The 17,831-nt window shown below is 36.6% G+C and overlaps 19 non-coding genes across 19 annotated transcripts; all 19 read left to right on the top strand.

Moving 5' to 3' along the window:
- The first annotated feature begins 423 nt into the window (after nucleotides 1-423).
- On the top strand, nucleotides 424-542 carry LOC125783154 (5S ribosomal RNA). Its single transcript, XR_007425889.1, has one exon. It is a non-coding gene; the product is annotated as a 5S ribosomal RNA (ribosomal RNA).
- Nucleotides 543-1,346: 804 nt separating this feature from the next.
- LOC125782873 (5S ribosomal RNA) lies at nucleotides 1,347-1,465 on the top strand. Its single transcript, XR_007425611.1, has one exon. It is a non-coding gene; the product is annotated as a 5S ribosomal RNA (ribosomal RNA).
- An 803-nt stretch (nucleotides 1,466-2,268) lies between these two features.
- Nucleotides 2,269-2,387, top strand: LOC125782874 (5S ribosomal RNA). Its single transcript, XR_007425612.1, has one exon. It is a non-coding gene; the product is annotated as a 5S ribosomal RNA (ribosomal RNA).
- An 805-nt stretch (nucleotides 2,388-3,192) lies between these two features.
- LOC125782876 (5S ribosomal RNA) lies at nucleotides 3,193-3,311 on the top strand. Its single transcript, XR_007425614.1, has one exon. It is a non-coding gene; the product is annotated as a 5S ribosomal RNA (ribosomal RNA).
- Nucleotides 3,312-4,114: 803 nt separating this feature from the next.
- On the top strand, nucleotides 4,115-4,233 carry LOC125782877 (5S ribosomal RNA). Its single transcript, XR_007425615.1, has one exon. It is a non-coding gene; the product is annotated as a 5S ribosomal RNA (ribosomal RNA).
- An 805-nt stretch (nucleotides 4,234-5,038) lies between these two features.
- Nucleotides 5,039-5,157, top strand: LOC125782878 (5S ribosomal RNA). The gene has a single exon (XR_007425616.1). It is a non-coding gene; the product is annotated as a 5S ribosomal RNA (ribosomal RNA).
- An 803-nt stretch (nucleotides 5,158-5,960) lies between these two features.
- On the top strand, nucleotides 5,961-6,079 carry LOC125782879 (5S ribosomal RNA). Its single transcript, XR_007425617.1, has one exon. It is a non-coding gene; the product is annotated as a 5S ribosomal RNA (ribosomal RNA).
- An 802-nt stretch (nucleotides 6,080-6,881) lies between these two features.
- On the top strand, nucleotides 6,882-7,000 carry LOC125782880 (5S ribosomal RNA). Its single transcript, XR_007425618.1, has one exon. It is a non-coding gene; the product is annotated as a 5S ribosomal RNA (ribosomal RNA).
- Nucleotides 7,001-7,804: 804 nt separating this feature from the next.
- LOC125783155 (5S ribosomal RNA) lies at nucleotides 7,805-7,923 on the top strand. The gene has a single exon (XR_007425890.1). It is a non-coding gene; the product is annotated as a 5S ribosomal RNA (ribosomal RNA).
- An 803-nt stretch (nucleotides 7,924-8,726) lies between these two features.
- LOC125782882 (5S ribosomal RNA) lies at nucleotides 8,727-8,845 on the top strand. Its single transcript, XR_007425620.1, has one exon. It is a non-coding gene; the product is annotated as a 5S ribosomal RNA (ribosomal RNA).
- Nucleotides 8,846-9,649: 804 nt separating this feature from the next.
- On the top strand, nucleotides 9,650-9,768 carry LOC125783156 (5S ribosomal RNA). The gene has a single exon (XR_007425891.1). It is a non-coding gene; the product is annotated as a 5S ribosomal RNA (ribosomal RNA).
- An 804-nt stretch (nucleotides 9,769-10,572) lies between these two features.
- On the top strand, nucleotides 10,573-10,691 carry LOC125782883 (5S ribosomal RNA). The gene has a single exon (XR_007425621.1). It is a non-coding gene; the product is annotated as a 5S ribosomal RNA (ribosomal RNA).
- An 803-nt stretch (nucleotides 10,692-11,494) lies between these two features.
- LOC125783157 (5S ribosomal RNA) lies at nucleotides 11,495-11,613 on the top strand. The gene has a single exon (XR_007425892.1). It is a non-coding gene; the product is annotated as a 5S ribosomal RNA (ribosomal RNA).
- Nucleotides 11,614-12,418: 805 nt separating this feature from the next.
- Nucleotides 12,419-12,537, top strand: LOC125782884 (5S ribosomal RNA). Its single transcript, XR_007425622.1, has one exon. It is a non-coding gene; the product is annotated as a 5S ribosomal RNA (ribosomal RNA).
- Nucleotides 12,538-13,340: 803 nt separating this feature from the next.
- On the top strand, nucleotides 13,341-13,459 carry LOC125782885 (5S ribosomal RNA). The gene has a single exon (XR_007425623.1). It is a non-coding gene; the product is annotated as a 5S ribosomal RNA (ribosomal RNA).
- An 805-nt stretch (nucleotides 13,460-14,264) lies between these two features.
- Nucleotides 14,265-14,383, top strand: LOC125782886 (5S ribosomal RNA). Its single transcript, XR_007425624.1, has one exon. It is a non-coding gene; the product is annotated as a 5S ribosomal RNA (ribosomal RNA).
- Nucleotides 14,384-15,186: 803 nt separating this feature from the next.
- LOC125782887 (5S ribosomal RNA) lies at nucleotides 15,187-15,305 on the top strand. The gene has a single exon (XR_007425625.1). It is a non-coding gene; the product is annotated as a 5S ribosomal RNA (ribosomal RNA).
- An 802-nt stretch (nucleotides 15,306-16,107) lies between these two features.
- Nucleotides 16,108-16,226, top strand: LOC125783158 (5S ribosomal RNA). The gene has a single exon (XR_007425893.1). It is a non-coding gene; the product is annotated as a 5S ribosomal RNA (ribosomal RNA).
- An 804-nt stretch (nucleotides 16,227-17,030) lies between these two features.
- Nucleotides 17,031-17,149, top strand: LOC125782888 (5S ribosomal RNA). The gene has a single exon (XR_007425626.1). It is a non-coding gene; the product is annotated as a 5S ribosomal RNA (ribosomal RNA).
- Nucleotides 17,150-17,831: the final 682 nt, after the last annotated feature.

The raw sequence follows: 17,831 nt of genomic DNA on the forward strand, positions 1-17,831 counted from the left end.
AAAAAGGCACCTTCTGTAGGACACAGGGCCTTTCTGTAAATGTATGCCAAGTATACTTTAATGTGTGTGTATGATTTTATTTATTTATTTCTCAGAATATTCTTTGTAAATATGATTTTTTTTTTAATTGGGCTTTTTTTTTATTGGGCCTAATCTGAAGCTTCCATTCCATTGAGTAAGAAACGTAGAGCAAGAAAATTGAACAAAAAAAATGAAGAGATAAAAATTAAGACATATAGGGAGTTTTTGTCTTTTTTTCTTTGGTTACTTTTTGTAGTGAAAGTTAAAAGGAGCTTTTATTTTGAGGCAAGATCTTTGTATTAGTCCGTAGCTGCTTTACTTTTGTCAAGAGCAGTAAATGACAGTGAAAAGATTCAGGTCTGTGAGTGACTTATAAATAGGCTTGTTGGGAGTTGATCTTTCGCTTACGGCCATACCACCCTGAGAACGCCCGATCTCGTCTGATCTCGGAAGCTAAGCAGGGTCGGGCCTGGTTAGTACTTGGATGGGAGACCGCCTGGGAATACCAGGTTCTGTAAGCTTTTCCATCTTTCCTTTATTTTTTACTCCGTTCAGTCCATGATGTCACAAATTTTTACAAGGCTACACTGTGTTTACTCTTCATATAAAACACTTACAGTAAACCATATACAGATTAAATACTCACTTAAAAGTTATTTCATTTTTCTGAAGGAGGATATTGTTTCTTCATGCTAATAAATGAAGAAAAAATGCATTATTTTTTATTTTCTTAACATAGGTACAGGGCGACTGACTCCTGTTCCTGGGGCTCTACCACGCTAAAGATCTCAGATTTAACACACCTGAGTCTAGAATGTTCACGTGATCCTGAAGGTCTTAATTACCTGGATCAAGTGTGCCGCGGACTCAGGCTGTTTGGATGGCAGGGGTGAAAAAAATTAAAAAGGCACCTTCTGTAGGACACAGGGCCTTTCTGTAAATGTATGCCAAGTATACTTTAATGTGTGTGTATGATTTTATTTATTTATTTCTCAGAATATTCTTTGTAAATATGATTTTTTTTTAAATTGGGCTTTTTTTTTATTGGGCCTAATCTGAAGCTTCCATTCCATTGATTAAGAAACGTAGAGCAAGAAAATTGAACAAAAAAATGAAGAGATAAAAATTAAGACATATAGGGAGTTTTTGTCTTTTTTTCTTTGGTTACTTTTTGTAGTGAAAGTTAAAAGGAGCTTTTATTTTGAGGCAAGATCTTTGTATTAGTCCGTAGAGCTGCTTTACTTTTGTCAAGAGCAGTAAATGACAGTGAAAAGACTCAGGTCTGTGAGTGACTTATAAATAGGCTTGTTGGGAGTTGATCTTTCGCTTACGGCCATACCACCCTGAGAACGCCCGATCTCGTCTGATCTCGGAAGCTAAGCAGGGTCGGGCCTGGTTAGTACTTGGATGGGAGACCGCCTGGGAATACCAGGTGCTGTAAGCTTTTCCATCTTTCCTTTATTTTTTACTCCGTTCAGTCCATGATGTCACAAATTTTTACAAGGCTACACTGTGTTTACTCTTCATATAAAACACTTACAGTAAACCATATACAGATTAAATACTCACTTAAAAGTTATTTCATTTTTCTGAAGGAGGATATTGTTTCTTCATGCTAATAAATAAAGAAAAAATGCATTATTTTTTATTTTCTTAACATAGGTACAGGGCGACTGACTCCTGTTCCTGGGGCTCTACCACGCTAAAGATTTCAGATTTAACACACCTGAGTCTAGAATGTTCTCGTGATCCTGAAGGTCTTAATTACCTGGATCAAGTGTGCCGCGGACTCAGGCTGTTTGGATGGCAGGGGTGAAAAAAATTAAAAAGGCACCTTCTGTAGGACACAGGGCCTTTCTGTAAATGTATGCCAAGTATACTTTAATGTGTGTGTATGATTTTATTAATTTATTTCTCAGAATACTCTTTGTAAATATGATTTTTTTTAATTGGGCTTTTTTTTTATTGGGCCTAATCTGAAGCTTCCATTCCATTGAGTAAGAAACGTAGAGCAAGAAAATTGAACAAAAAAAATGAAGAGATAAAAATTAAGACATATAGGCAGTTTTTGTCTTTTTTTCTTTGGTTACTTTTTGTAGTGAAAGTTAAAAGGAGCTTTTATTTTGAGGCAAGATCTTTGTATTAGTCCGTAGAGCTGCTTTACTTTTGTCAAGAGCAGTAAATGACAGTGAAAAGACTCAGGTCTGTGAGTGACTTATAAATAGGCTTGTTGGGAGTTGATCTTTCGCTTACGGCCATACCACCCTGAGAACGCCCGATCTCGTCTGATCTCGGAAGCTAAGCAGGGTCGGGCCTGGTTAGTACTTGGATGGGAGACCGCCTGGGAATACCAGGTGCTGTAAGCTTTTCCATCTTTCCTTTATTTTTTACTCCGTTCAGTCCATGATTTCACAAATTTTTAAAAGGCTACACTGTGTTTACTCTTCATATAAAACACTTACAGTAAACCATATACAGATTAAATACTCACTTAAAAGTTATTTCATTTTTCTGAAGGAGGATATTGTTTCTTCATGCTAATAAATAAAGAAAAAATGCATTATTTTTTATTTTCTTAACATAGGTACAGGGCGACTGACTCCTGTTCCTGGGGCTCTACCACGCTAAAGATTTCAGATTTAACACACCTGAGTCTAGAATGTTCACGTGATCCTGAAGGTCTTAATTACCTGGATCAAGTGTGCCGCGGACTCAGGCTGTTTGGATGGCAGGGGTGAAAAAAATTAAAAAGGCACCTTCTGTAGGACACAGGGCCTTTCTGTAAATGTATGCCAAGTATACTTTAATGTGTGTGTATGATTTTATTTATTTATTTCTCAGAATACTCTTTGTAAATATGATTTTTTTTAATTGGGCTTTTTTTTTTTATTGGGCCTAATCTGAAGCTTCCATTCCATTGAGTAAGAAACGTAGAGCAAGAAAATTGAACAAAAAAAATGAAGAGATAAAAATTAAGACATATAGGGAGTTTTTGTCTTTTTTTCTTTGTTTACTTTTTGTAGTGAAAGTTAAAAGGAGCTTTTATTTTGAGGCAAGATCTTTGTATTAGTCCGTAGAGCTGCTTTACTTTTGTCAAGAGCAGTAAATGACAGTGAAAAGACTCAGGTCTGTGAGTGACTTATAAATAGGCTTGTTGGGAGTTGATCTTTCGCTTACGGCCATACCACCCTGAGAACGCCCGATCTCGTCTGATCTCGGAAGCTAAGCAGGGTCGGGCCTGGTTAGTACTTGGATGGGAGACCGCCTGGGAATACCAGGTGCTGTAAGCTTTTCCATCTTTCCTTTATTTTTTACTCCGTTCAGTCCATGATGTCACAAATTTTTACAAGGCTACACTGTGTTTACTCTTCATATAAAACACTTACAGTAAACCATATACAGATTAAATACTCACTTAAAAGTTATTTCATTTTTCTGAAGGAGGATATTGTTTCTTCATGCTAATAAATAAAGAAAAAATGCATTATTTTTTATTTTCTTAACATAGGTACAGGGCGACTGACTCCTGTTCCTGGGGCTCTACCACGCTAAAGATTTCAGATTTAACACACCTGAGTCTAGAATGTTCACGTGATCCTGAAGGTCTTAATTACCTGGATCAAGTGTGCCGCGGACTCAGGCTGTTTGGATGGCAGGGGTGAAAAAAATTAAAAAGGCACCTTCTGTAGGACACAGGGCCTTTCTGTAAATGTATGCCAAGTATACTTTAATGTGTGTGTATGATTTTATTTATTTATTTCTCAGAATACTCTTTGTAAATATGATTTTTTTTAATTGGGCTTTTTTTTTATTGGGCCTAATCTGAAGCTTCCATTCCATTGAGTAAGAAACGTAGAGCAAGAAAATTGAACAAAAAAAATGAAGAGATAAAAATTAAGACATATAGGCAGTTTTTGTCTTTTTTTCTTTGGTTACTTTTTGTAGTGAAAGTTAAAAGGAGCTTTTATTTTGAGGCAAGATCTTTGTATTAGTCCGTAGAGCTGCTTTACTTTTGTCAAGAGCAGTAAATGACAGTGAAAAGACTCAGGTCTGTGAGTGACTTATAAATAGGCTTGTTGGGAGTTGATCTTTCGCTTACGGCCATACCACCCTGAGAACGCCCGATCTCGTCTGATCTCGGAAGCTAAGCAGGGTCGGGCCTGGTTAGTACTTGGATGGGAGACCGCCTGGGAATACCAGGTGCTGTAAGCTTTTCCATCTTTCCTTTATTTTTTACTCCGTTCAGTCCATGATTTCACAAATTTTTAAAAGGCTACACTGTGTTTACTCTTCATATAAAACACTTACAGTAAACCATATACAGATTAAATACTCACTTAAAAGTTATTTCATTTTTCTGAAGGAGGATATTGTTTCTTCATGCTAATAAATAAAGAAAAAATGCATTATTTTTTATTTTCTTAACATAGGTACAGGGCGACTGACTCCTGTTCCTGGGGCTCTACCACGCTAAAGATTTCAGATTTAACACACCTGAGTCTAGAATGTTCACGTGATCCTGAAGGTCTTAATTACCTGGATCAAGTGTGCCGCGGACTCAGGCTGTTTGGATGGCAGGGGTGAAAAAAATTAAAAAGGCACCTTCTGTAGGACACAGGGCCTTTCTGTAAATGTATGCCAAGTATACTTTAATGTGTGTGTATGATTTTATTTATTTATTTCTCAGAATACTCTTTGTAAATATGATTTTTTTTTAATTGGGCTTTTTTTTTTATTGGGCCTAATCTGAAGCTTCCATTCCATTGAGTAAGAAACGTAGAGCAAGAAAATTGAACAAAAAAAATGAAGAGATAAAAATTAAGACATATAGGGAGTTTTTGTCTTTTTTTCTTTGTTTACTTTTTGTAGTGAAAGTTAAAAGGAGCTTTTATTTTGAGGCAAGATCTTTGTATTAGTCCGTAGAGCTGCTTTACTTTTGTCAAGAGCAGTAAATGACAGTGAAAAGACTCAGGTCTGTGAGTGACTTATAAATAGGCTTGTTGGGAGTTGATCTTTCGCTTACGGCCATACCACCCTGAGAACGCCCGATCTCGTCTGATCTCGGAAGCTAAGCAGGGTCGGGCCTGGTTAGTACTTGGATGGGAGACCGCCTGGGAATACCAGGTGCTGTAAGCTTTTCCATCTTTCCTTTATTTTTTACTCCGTTCAGTCCATGATGTCACAAATTTTTACAAGGCTACACTGTGTTTACTCTTCATATAAAACACTTACAGTAAACCATATACAGATTAAATACTCACTTAAAAGTTATTTCATTTTTCTGAAGGAGGATATTGTTTCTTCATGCTAATAAATAAAGAAAAAATGCATTATTTTTTATTTTCTTAACATAGGTACAGGGCGACTGACTCCTGTTCCTGGGGCTCTACCACGCTAAAGATTTCAGATTTAACACACCTGAGTCTAGAATGTTCACGTGATCCTGAAGGTCTTAATTACCTGGATCAAGTGTGCCGCGGACTCAGGCTGTTTGGATGGCAGGGGTGAAAAAAATTAAAAAGGCACCTTCTGTAGGACACAGGGCCTTTCTGTAAATGTATGCCAAGTATACTTTAATGTGTGTGTATGATTTCATTTATTTATTTCTCAGAATACTCTTTGTAAATATGATGTTTTTTAATTGGGCTTTTTTTTTATTGGGCCTAATCTGAAGCTTCCATTCCATTGAGTAAGAAACGTAGAGCAAGAAAATTGAACAAAAAAAATGAAGAGATAAAAATTAAGACATATAGGCAGTTTTTGTCTTTTTTTCTTTGGTTACTTTTTGTAGTGAAAGTTAAAAGGAGCTTTTATTTTGAGGCAAGATCTTTGTATTAGTCCGTAGAGCTGCTTTACTTTTGTCAAGAGCAGTAAATGACAGTGAAAAGACTCAGGTCTGTGAGTGACTTATAAATAGGCTTGTTGGGAGTTGATCTTTCGCTTACGGCCATACCACCCTGAGAACGCCCGATCTCGTCTGATCTCGGAAGCTAAGCAGGGTCGGGCCTGGTTAGTACTTGGATGGGAGACCGCCTGGGAATACCAGGTGCTGTAAGCTTTTCCATCTTTCCTTTATTTTTTACTCCGTTCAGTCCATGATTTCACAAATTTTTAAAAGGCTACACTGTGTTTACTCTTCATATAAAACACTTACAGTAAACCATATACAGATTAAATACTCACTTAAAAGTTATTTCATTTTTCTGAAGGAGGATATTGTTTCTTCATGCTAATAAATAAAGAAAAAATGCATTATTTTTATTTTCTTAACATAGGTACAGGGCGACTGACTCCTGTTCCTGGGGCTCTACCACGCTAAAGATTTCAGATTTAACACACCTGAGTCTAGAATGTTCACGTGATCCTGAAGGTCCTAATTACCTGGATCAAGTGTGCCGCGGACTCAGGCTGTTTGGATGGCAGGGGTGAAAAAAATTAAAAATGCACCTTCTGTAGGACACAGGGCCTTTCTGTAAATGTATGCCAAGTATACTTTAATGTGTGTGTATGATTTTATTTATTTATTTCTCAGAATATTCTTTGTAAATATGATTTTTTTTTAAATTGGGCTTTTTTTTATTGGGCCTAATCTGAAGCTTCCATTCCATTGATTAAGAAACGTAGAGCAAGAAAATTGAACAAAAAAATGAAGAGATAAAAATTAAGACATATAGGGAGTTTTTGTCTTTTTTTCTTTGGTTACTTTTTGTAGTGAAAGTTAAAAGGAGCTTTTATTTTGAGGCAAGATCTTTGTATTAGTCCGTAGAGCTGCTTTACTTTTGTCAAGAGCAGTAAATGACAGTGAAAAGACTCAGGTCTGTGAGTGACTTATAAATAGGCTTGTTGGGAGTTGATCTTTCGCTTACGGCCATACCACCCTGAGAACGCCCGATCTCGTCTGATCTCGGAAGCTAAGCAGGGTCGGGCCTGGTTAGTACTTGGATGGGAGACCGCCTGGGAATACCAGGTGCTGTAAGCTTTTCCATCTTTCCTTTATTTTTTACTCCGTTCAGTCCATGATGTCACAAATTTTTACAAGGCTACACTGTGTTTACTCTTCATATAAAACACTTACAGTAAACCATATACAGATTAAATACTCACTTAAAAGTTATTTCATTTTTCTGAAGGAGGATATTGTTTCTTCATGCTAATAAATAAAGAAAAAATGCATTATTTTTTATTTTCTTAACATAGGTACAGGGCGACTGACTCCTGTTCCTGGGGCTCTACCACGCTAAAGATTTCAGATTTAACACACCTGAGTCTAGAATGTTCACGTGATCCTGAAGGTCTTAATTACCTGGATCAAGTGTGCCGCGGACTCAGGCTGTTTGGATGGCAGGGGTGAAAAAATTTAAAAAGGCACCTTCTGTAGGACACAGGGCCTTTCTGTAAATGTATGCCAAGTATACTTTAATGTGTGTGTATGATTTTATTTATTTATTTCTCAGAATATTCTTTGTAAATATGATTTTTTTTTTAATTGGGCTTTTTTTTTTATTGGGCCTAATCTGAAGCTTCCATTCCATTGAGTAAGAAACGTAGAGCAAGAAAATTGAACAAAAAAAATGAAGAGATAAAAATTAAGACATATAGGGAGTTTTTGTCTTTTTTTCTTTGGTTACTTTTTGTAGTGAAAGTTAAAAGGAGCTTTTATTTTGAGGCAAGATCTTTGTATTAGTCCGTAGCTGCTTTACTTTTGTCAAGAGCAGTAAATGACAGTGAAAAGACTCAGGTCTGTGAGTGACTTATAAATAGGCTTGTTGGGAGTTGATCTTTCGCTTACGGCCATACCACCCTGAGAACGCCCGATCTCGTCTGATCTCGGAAGCTAAGCAGGGTCGGGCCTGGTTAGTACTTGGATGGGAGACCGCCTGGGAATACCAGGTTCTGTAAGCTTTTCCATCTTTCCTTTATTTTTTACTCCGTTCAGTCCATGATGTCACAAATTTTTACAAGGCTACACTGTGTTTACTCTTCATATAAAACACTTACAGTAAACCATATACAGATTAAATACTCACTTAAAAGTTATTTCATTTTTCTGAAGGAGGATATTGTTTCTTCATGCTAATAAATGAAGAAAAAATGCATTATTTTTTATTTTCTTAACATAGGTACAGGGCGACTGACTCCTGTTCCTGGGGCTCTACCACGCTAAAGATCTCAGATTTAACACACCTGAGTCTAGAATGTTCACGTGATCCTGAAGGTCTTAATTACCTGGATCAAGTGTGCCGCGGACTCAGGCTGTTTGGATGGCAGGGGTGAAAAAAATTAAAAAGGCACCTTCTGTAGGACACAGGGCCTTTCTGTAAATGTATGCCAAGTATACTTTAATGTGTGTGTATGATTTTATTTATTTATTTCTCAGAATATTCTTTGTAAATATGATTTTTTTTTAAATTGGGCTTTTTTTTATTGGGCCTAATCTGAAGCTTCCATTCCATTGATTAAGAAACGTAGAGCAAGAAAATTGAACAAAAAAATGAAGAGATAAAAATTAAGACATATAGGGAGTTTTTGTCTTTTTTTCTTTGGTTACTTTTTGTAGTGAAAGTTAAAAGGAGCTTTTATTTTGAGGCAAGATCTTTGTATTAGTCCGTAGAGCTGCTTTACTTTTGTCAAGAGCAGTAAATGACAGTGAAAAGACTCAGGTCTGTGAGTGACTTATAAATAGGCTTGTTGGGAGTTGATCTTTCGCTTACGGCCATACCACCCTGAGAACGCCCGATCTCGTCTGATCTCGGAAGCTAAGCAGGGTCGGGCCTGGTTAGTACTTGGATGGGAGACCGCCTGGGAATACCAGGTGCTGTAAGCTTTTCCATCTTTCCTTTATTTTTTACTCCGTTCAGTCCATGATGTCACAAATTTTTACAAGGCTACACTGTGTTTACTCTTCATATAAAACACTTACAGTAAACCATATACAGATTAAATACTCACTTAAAAGTTATTTCATTTTTCTGAAGGAGGATATTGTTTCTTCATGCTAATAAATAAAGAAAAAATGCATTATTTTTTATTTTCTTAACATAGGTACAGGGCGACTGACTCCTGTTCCTGGGGCTCTACCACGCTAAAGATTTCAGATTTAACACACCTGAGTCTAGAATGTTCACGTGATCCTGAAGGTCTTAATTACCTGGATCAAGTGTGCCGCGGACTCAGGCTGTTTGGATGGCAGGGGTGAAAAAATTTAAAAAGGCACCTTCTGTAGGACACAGGGCCTTTCTGTAAATGTATGCCAAGTATACTTTAATGTGTGTGTATGATTTTATTTATTTATTTCTCAGAATATTCTTTGTAAATATGATTTTTTTTTTAATTGGGCTTTTTTTTTTATTGGGCCTAATCTGAAGCTTCCATTCCATTGAGTAAGAAACGTAGAGCAAGAAAATTGAACAAAAAAAATGAAGAGATAAAAATTAAGACATATAGGGAGTTTTTGTCTTTTTTTCTTTGGTTACTTTTTGTAGTGAAAGTTAAAAGGAGCTTTTATTTTGAGGCAAGATCTTTGTATTAGTCCGTAGCTGCTTTACTTTTGTCAAGAGCAGTAAATGACAGTGAAAAGACTCAGGTCTGTGAGTGACTTATAAATAGGCTTGTTGGGAGTTGATCTTTCGCTTACGGCCATACCACCCTGAGAACGCCCGATCTCGTCTGATCTCGGAAGCTAAGCAGGGTCGGGCCTGGTTAGTACTTGGATGGGAGACCGCCTGGGAATACCAGGTTCTGTAAGCTTTTCCATCTTTCCTTTATTTTTTACTCCGTTCAGTCCATGATGTCACAAATTTTTACAAGGCTACACTGTGTTTACTCTTCATATAAAACACTTACAGTAAACCATATACAGATTAAATACTCACTTAAAAGTTATTTCATTTTTCTGAAGGAGGATATTGTTTCTTCATGCTAATAAATGAAGAAAAAATGCATTATTTTTTATTTTCTTAACATAGGTACAGGGCGACTGACTCCTGTTCCTGGGGCTCTACCACGCTAAAGATCTCAGATTTAACACACCTGAGTCTAGAATGTTCACGTGATCCTGAAGGTCTTAATTACCTGGATCAAGTGTGCCGCGGACTCAGGCTGTTTGGATGGCAGGGGTGAAAAAAATTAAAAAGGCACCTTCTGTAGGACACAGGGCCTTTCTGTAAATGTATGCCAAGTATACTTTAATGTGTGTGTATGATTTTATTTATTTATTTCTCAGAATATTCTTTGTAAATATGATTTTTTTTTAAATTGGGCTTTTTTTTTATTGGGCCTAATCTGAAGCTTCCATTCCATTGATTAAGAAACGTAGAGCAAGAAAATTGAACAAAAAAATGAAGAGATAAAAATTAAGACATATAGGGAGTTTTTGTCTTTTTTTCTTTGTTTACTTTTTGTAGTGAAAGTTAAAAGGAGCTTTTATTTTGAGGCAAGATCTTTGTATTAGTCCGTAGAGCTGCTTTACTTTTGTCAAGAGCAGTAAATGACAGTGAAAAGACTCAGGTCTGTGAGTGACTTATAAATAGGCTTGTTGGGAGTTGATCTTTCGCTTACGGCCATACCACCCTGAGAACGCCCGATCTCGTCTGATCTCGGAAGCTAAGCAGGGTCGGGCCTGGTTAGTACTTGGATGGGAGACCGCCTGGGAATACCAGGTGCTGTAAGCTTTTCCATTTTTCCTTTATTTTTTACTCCGTTCAGTCCATGATGTCACAAATTTTTACAAGGCTACACTGTGTTTACTCTTCATATAAAACACTTACAGTAAACCATATACAGATTAAATACTCACTTAAAAGTTATTTCATTTTTCTGAAGGAGGATATTGTTTCTTCATGCTAATAAATAAAGAAAAAATGCATTATTTTTTATTTTCTTAACATAGGTACAGGGCGACTGACTCCTGTTCCTGGGGCTCTACCACGCTAAAGATTTCAGATTTAACACACCTGAGTCTAGAATGTTCACGTGATCCTGAAGGTCTTAATTACCTGGATCAAGTGTGCCGCGGACTCAGGCTGTTTGGATGGCAGGGGTGAAAAAATTTAAAAAGGCACCTTCTGTAGGACACAGGGCCTTTCTGTAAATGTATGCCAAGTATACTTTAATGTGTGTGTATGATTTTATTTATTTATTTCTCAGAATATTCTTTGTAAATATGATTTTTTTTTTAATTGGGCTTTTTTTTTATTGGGCCTAATCTGAAGCTTCCATTCCATTGAGTAAGAAACGTAGAGCAAGAAAATTGAACAAAAAAAATGAAGAGATAAAAATTAAGACATATAGGGAGTTTTTGTCTTTTTTTCTTTGGTTACTTTTTGTAGTGAAAGTTAAAAGGAGCTTTTATTTTGAGGCAAGATCTTTGTATTAGTCCGTAGCTGCTTTACTTTTGTCAAGAGCAGTAAATGACAGTGAAAAGATTCAGGTCTGTGAGTGACTTATAAATAGGCTTGTTGGGAGTTGATCTTTCGCTTACGGCCATACCACCCTGAGAACGCCCGATCTCGTCTGATCTCGGAAGCTAAGCAGGGTCGGGCCTGGTTAGTACTTGGATGGGAGACCGCCTGGGAATACCAGGTTCTGTAAGCTTTTCCATCTTTCCTTTATTTTTTACTCCGTTCAGTCCATGATGTCACAAATTTTTACAAGGCTACACTGTGTTTACTCTTCATATAAAACACTTACAGTAAACCATATACAGATTAAATACTCACTTAAAAGTTATTTCATTTTTCTGAAGGAGGATATTGTTTCTTCATGCTAATAAATGAAGAAAAAATGCATTATTTTTTATTTTCTTAACATAGGTACAGGGCGACTGACTCCTGTTCCTGGGGCTCTACCACGCTAAAGATCTCAGATTTAACACACCTGAGTCTAGAATGTTCACGTGATCCTGAAGGTCTTAATTACCTGGATCAAGTGTGCCGCGGACTCAGGCTGTTTGGATGGCAGGGGTGAAAAAAATTAAAAAGGCACCTTCTGTAGGACACAGGGCCTTTCTGTAAATGTATGCCAAGTATACTTTAATGTGTGTGTATGATTTTATTTATTTATTTCTCAGAATATTCTTTGTAAATATGATTTTTTTTTTAAATTGGGCTTTTTTTTTATTGGGCCTAATCTGAAGCTTCCATTCCATTGATTAAGAAACGTAGAGCAAGAAAATTGAACAAAAAAATGAAGAGATAAAAATTAAGACATATAGGGAGTTTTTGTCTTTTTTTCTTTGGTTACTTTTTGTAGTGAAAGTTAAAAGGAGCTTTTATTTTGAGGCAAGATCTTTGTATTAGTCCGTAGAGCTGCTTTACTTTTGTCAAGAGCAGTAAATGACAGTGAAAAGACTCAGGTCTGTGAGTGACTTATAAATAGGCTTGTTGGGAGTTGATCTTTCGCTTACGGCCATACCACCCTGAGAACGCCCGATCTCGTCTGATCTCGGAAGCTAAGCAGGGTCGGGCCTGGTTAGTACTTGGATGGGAGACCGCCTGGGAATACCAGGTGCTGTAAGCTTTTCCATCTTTCCTTTATTTTTTACTCCGTTCAGTCCATGATGTCACAAATTTTTACAAGGCTACACTGTGTTTACTCTTCATATAAAACACTTACAGTAAACCATATACAGATTAAATACTCACTTAAAAGTTATTTCATTTTTCTGAAGGAGGATATTGTTTCTTCATGCTAATAAATAAAGAAAAAATGCATTATTTTTTATTTTCTTAACATAGGTACAGGGCGACTGACTCCTGTTCCTGGGGCTCTACCACGCTAAAGATTTCAGATTTAACACACCTGAGTCTAGAATGTTCTCGTGATCCTGAAGGTCTTAATTACCTGGATCAAGTGTGCCGCGGACTCAGGCTGTTTGGATGGCAGGGGTGAAAAAAATTAAAAAGGCACCTTCTGTAGGACACAGGGCCTTTCTGTAAATGTATGCCAAGTATACTTTAATGTGTGTGTATGATTTTATTAATTTATTTCTCAGAATACTCTTTGTAAATATGATTTTTTTTAATTGGGCTTTTTTTTTATTGGGCCTAATCTGAAGCTTCCATTCCATTGAGTAAGAAACGTAGAGCAAGAAAATTGAACAAAAAAAATGAAGAGATAAAAATTAAGACATATAGGCAGTTTTTGTCTTTTTTTCTTTGGTTACTTTTTGTAGTGAAAGTTAAAAGGAGCTTTTATTTTGAGGCAAGATCTTTGTATTAGTCCGTAGAGCTGCTTTACTTTTGTCAAGAGCAGTAAATGACAGTGAAAAGACTCAGGTCTGTGAGTGACTTATAAATAGGCTTGTTGGGAGTTGATCTTTCGCTTACGGCCATACCACCCTGAGAACGCCCGATCTCGTCTGATCTCGGAAGCTAAGCAGGGTCGGGCCTGGTTAGTACTTGGATGGGAGACCGCCTGGGAATACCAGGTGCTGTAAGCTTTTCCATCTTTCCTTTATTTTTTACTCCGTTCAGTCCATGATTTCACAAATTTTTAAAAGGCTACACTGTGTTTACTCTTCATATAAAACACTTACAGTAAACCATATACAGATTAAATACTCACTTAAAAGTTATTTCATTTTTCTGAAGGAGGATATTGTTTCTTCATGCTAATAAATAAAGAAAAAATGCATTATTTTTTATTTTCTTAACATAGGTACAGGGCGACTGACTCCTGTTCCTGGGGCTCTACCACGCTAAAGATTTCAGATTTAACACACCTGAGTCTAGAATGTTCACGTGATCCTGAAGGTCTTAATTACCTGGATCAAGTGTGCCGCGGACTCAGGCTGTTTGGATGGCAGGGGTGAAAAAAATTAAAAAGGCACCTTCTGTAGGACACAGGGCCTTTCTGTAAATGTATGCCAAGTATACTTTAATGTGTGTGTATGATTTTATTTATTTATTTCTCAGAATACTCTTTGTAAATATGATTTTTTTTAATTGGGCTTTTTTTTTTTATTGGGCCTAATCTGAAGCTTCCATTCCATTGAGTAAGAAACGTAGAGCAAGAAAATTGAACAAAAAAAATGAAGAGATAAAAATTAAGACATATAGGGAGTTTTTGTCTTTTTTTCTTTGTTTACTTTTTGTAGTGAAAGTTAAAAGGAGCTTTTATTTTGAGGCAAGATCTTTGTATTAGTCCGTAGAGCTGCTTTACTTTTGTCAAGAGCAGTAAATGACAGTGAAAAGACTCAGGTCTGTGAGTGACTTATAAATAGGCTTGTTGGGAGTTGATCTTTCGCTTACGGCCATACCACCCTGAGAACGCCCGATCTCGTCTGATCTCGGAAGCTAAGCAGGGTCGGGCCTGGTTAGTACTTGGATGGGAGACCGCCTGGGAATACCAGGTGCTGTAAGCTTTTCCATCTTTCCTTTATTTTTTACTCCGTTCAGTCCATGATGTCACAAATTTTTACAAGGCTACACTGTGTTTACTCTTCATATAAAACACTTACAGTAAACCATATACAGATTAAATACTCACTTAAAAGTTATTTCATTTTTCTGAAGGAGGATATTGTTTCTTCATGCTAATAAATGAAGAAAAAATGCATTATTTTTTATTTTCTTAACATAGGTACAGGGCGACTGACTCCTGTTCCTGGGGCTCTACCACGCTAAAGATTTCAGATTTAACACACCTGAGTCTAGAATGTTCACGTGATCCTGAAGGTCTTAATTACCTGGATCAAGTGTGCCGCGGACTCAGGCTGTTTGGATGGCAGGGGTGAAAAAAATTAAAAAGGCACCTTCTGTAGGACACAGGGCCTTTCTGTAAATGTATGCCAAGTATACTTTAATGTGTGTGTATGATTTTATTTATTTATTTCTCAGAATACTCTTTGTAAATATGATTTTTTTTAATTGGGCTTTTTTTTTATTGGGCCTAATCTGAAGCTTCCATTCCATTGAGTAAGAAACGTAGAGCAAGAAAATTGAACAAAAAAAATGAAGAGATAAAAATTAAGACATATAGGCAGTTTTTGTCTTTTTTTCTTTGGTTACTTTTTGTAGTGAAAGTTAAAAGGAGCTTTTATTTTGAGGCAAGATCTTTGTATTAGTCCGTAGAGCTGCTTTACTTTTGTCAAGAGCAGTAAATGAGAGTGAAAAGACTCAGGTCTGTGAGTGACTTATAAATAGGCTTGTTGGGAGTTGATCTTTCGCTTACGGCCATACCACCCTGAGAACGCCCGATCTCGTCTGATCTCGGAAGCTAAGCAGGGTCGGGCCTGGTTAGTACTTGGATGGGAGACCGCCTGGGAATACCAGGTGCTGTAAGCTTTTCCATCTTTCCTTTATTTTTTACTCCGTTCAGTCCATGATTTCACAAATTTTTAAAAGGCTACACTGTGTTTACTCTTCATATAAAACACTTACAGTAAACCATATACAGATTAAATACTCACTTAAAAGTTATTTCATTTTTCTGAAGGAGGATATTGTTTCTTCATGCTAATAAATAAAGAAAAAATGCATTATTTTTATTTTCTTAACATAGGTACAGGGCGACTGACTCCTGTTCCTGGGGCTCTACCACGCTAAAGATTTCAGATTTAACACACCTGAGTCTAGAATGTTCACGTGATCCTGAAGGTCCTAATTACCTGGATCAAGTGTGCCGCGGACTCAGGCTGTTTGGATGGCAGGGGTGAAAAAAATTAAAAATGCACCTTCTGTAGGACACAGGGCCTTTCTGTAAATGTATGCCAAGTATACTTTAATGTGTGTGTATGATTTTATTTATTTATTTCTCAGAATATTCTTTGTAAATATGATTTTTTTTTAAATTGGGCTTTTTTTTATTGGGCCTAATCTGAAGCTTCCATTCCATTGATTAAGAAACGTAGAGCAAGAAAATTGAACAAAAAAATGAAGAGATAAAAATTAAGACATATAGGGAGTTTTTGTCTTTTTTTCTTTGGTTACTTTTTGTAGTGAAAGTTAAAAGGAGCTTTTATTTTGAGGCAAGATCTTTGTATTAGTCCGTAGAGCTGCTTTACTTTTGTCAAGAGCAGTAAATGACAGTGAAAAGACTCAGGTCTGTGAGTGACTTATAAATAGGCTTGTTGGGAGTTGATCTTTCGCTTACGGCCATACCACCCTGAGAACGCCCGATCTCGTCTGATCTCGGAAGCTAAGCAGGGTCGGGCCTGGTTAGTACTTGGATGGGAGACCGCCTGGGAATACCAGGTTCTGTAAGCTTTTCCATCTTTCCTTTATTTTTTACTCCGTTCAGTCCATGATGTCACAAATTTTTACAAGGCTACACTGTGTTTACTCTTCATATAAAACACTTACAGTAAACCATATACAGATTAAATACTCACTTAAAAGTTATTTCATTTTTCTGAAGGAGGATATTGTTTCTTCATGCTAATAAATGAAGAAAAAATGCATTATTTTTTATTTTCTTAACATAGGTACAGGGCGACTGACTCCTGTTCCTGGGGCTCTACCACGCTAAAGATCTCAGATTTAACACACCTGAGTCTAGAATGTTCACGTGATCCTGAAGGTCTTAATTACCTGGATCAAGTGTGCCGCGGACTCAGGCTGTTTGGATGGCAGGGGTGAAAAAAATTAAAAAGGCACCTTCTGTAGGACACAGGGCCTTTCTGTAAATGTATGCCAAGTATACTTTAATGTGTGTGTATGATTTTATTTATTTATTTCTCAGAATATTCTTTGTAAATATGATTTTTTTTTAAATTGGGCTTTTTTTTTATTGGGCCTAATCTGAAGCTTCCATTCCATTGATTAAGAAACGTAGAGCAAGAAAATTGAACAAAAAAATGAAGAGATAAAAATTAAGACATATAGGGAGTTTTTGTCTTTTTTTCTTTGGTTACTTTTTGTAGTGAAAGTTAAAAGGAGCTTTTATTTTGAGGCAAGATCTTTGTATTAGTCCGTAGAGCTGCTTTACTTTTGTCAAGAGCAGTAAATGACAGTGAAAAGACTCAGGTCTGTGAGTGACTTATAAATAGGCTTGTTGGGAGTTGATCTTTCGCTTACGGCCATACCACCCTGAGAACGCCCGATCTCGTCTGATCTCGGAAGCTAAGCAGGGTCGGGCCTGGTTAGTACTTGGATGGGAGACCGCCTGGGAATACCAGGTGCTGTAAGCTTTTCCATCTTTCCTTTATTTTTTACTCCGTTCAGTCCATGATGTCACAAATTTTTACAAGGCTACACTGTGTTTACTCTTCATATAAAACACTTACAGTAAACCATATACAGATTAAATACTCACTTAAAAGTTATTTCATTTTTCTGAAGGAGGATATTGTTTCTTCATGCTAATAAATAAAGAAAAAATGCATTATTTTTTATTTTCTTAACATAGGTACAGGGCGACTGACTCCTGTTCCTGGGGCTCTACCACGCTAAAGATTTCAGATTTAACACACCTGAGTCTAGAATGTTCACGTGATCCTGAAGGTCTTAATTACCTGGATCAAGTGTGCCGCGGACTCAGGCTGTTTGGATGGCAGGGGTGAAAAAATTTAAAAAGGCACCTTCTGTAGGACACAGGGCCTTTCTGTAAATGTATGCCAAGTATACTTTAATGTGTGTGTATGATTTTATTTATTTATTTCTCAGAATATTCTTTGTAAATATGATTTTTTTTTTAATTGGGCTTTTTTTTTTATTGGGCCTAATCTGAAGCTTCCATTCCATTGAGTAAGAAACGTAGAGCAAGAAAATTGAACAAAAAAAATGAAGAGATAAAAATTAAGACATATAGGGAGTTTTTGTCTTTTTTTCTTTGGTTACTTTTTGTAGTGAAAGTTAAAAGGAGCTTTTATT

The sequence above is a fragment of the Astyanax mexicanus genome, chromosome 18 (assembly GCF_023375975.1).
Source record: "Astyanax mexicanus isolate ESR-SI-001 chromosome 18, AstMex3_surface, whole genome shotgun sequence".
NCBI lineage: Eukaryota > Metazoa > Chordata > Actinopteri > Characiformes > Acestrorhamphidae > Astyanax > Astyanax mexicanus.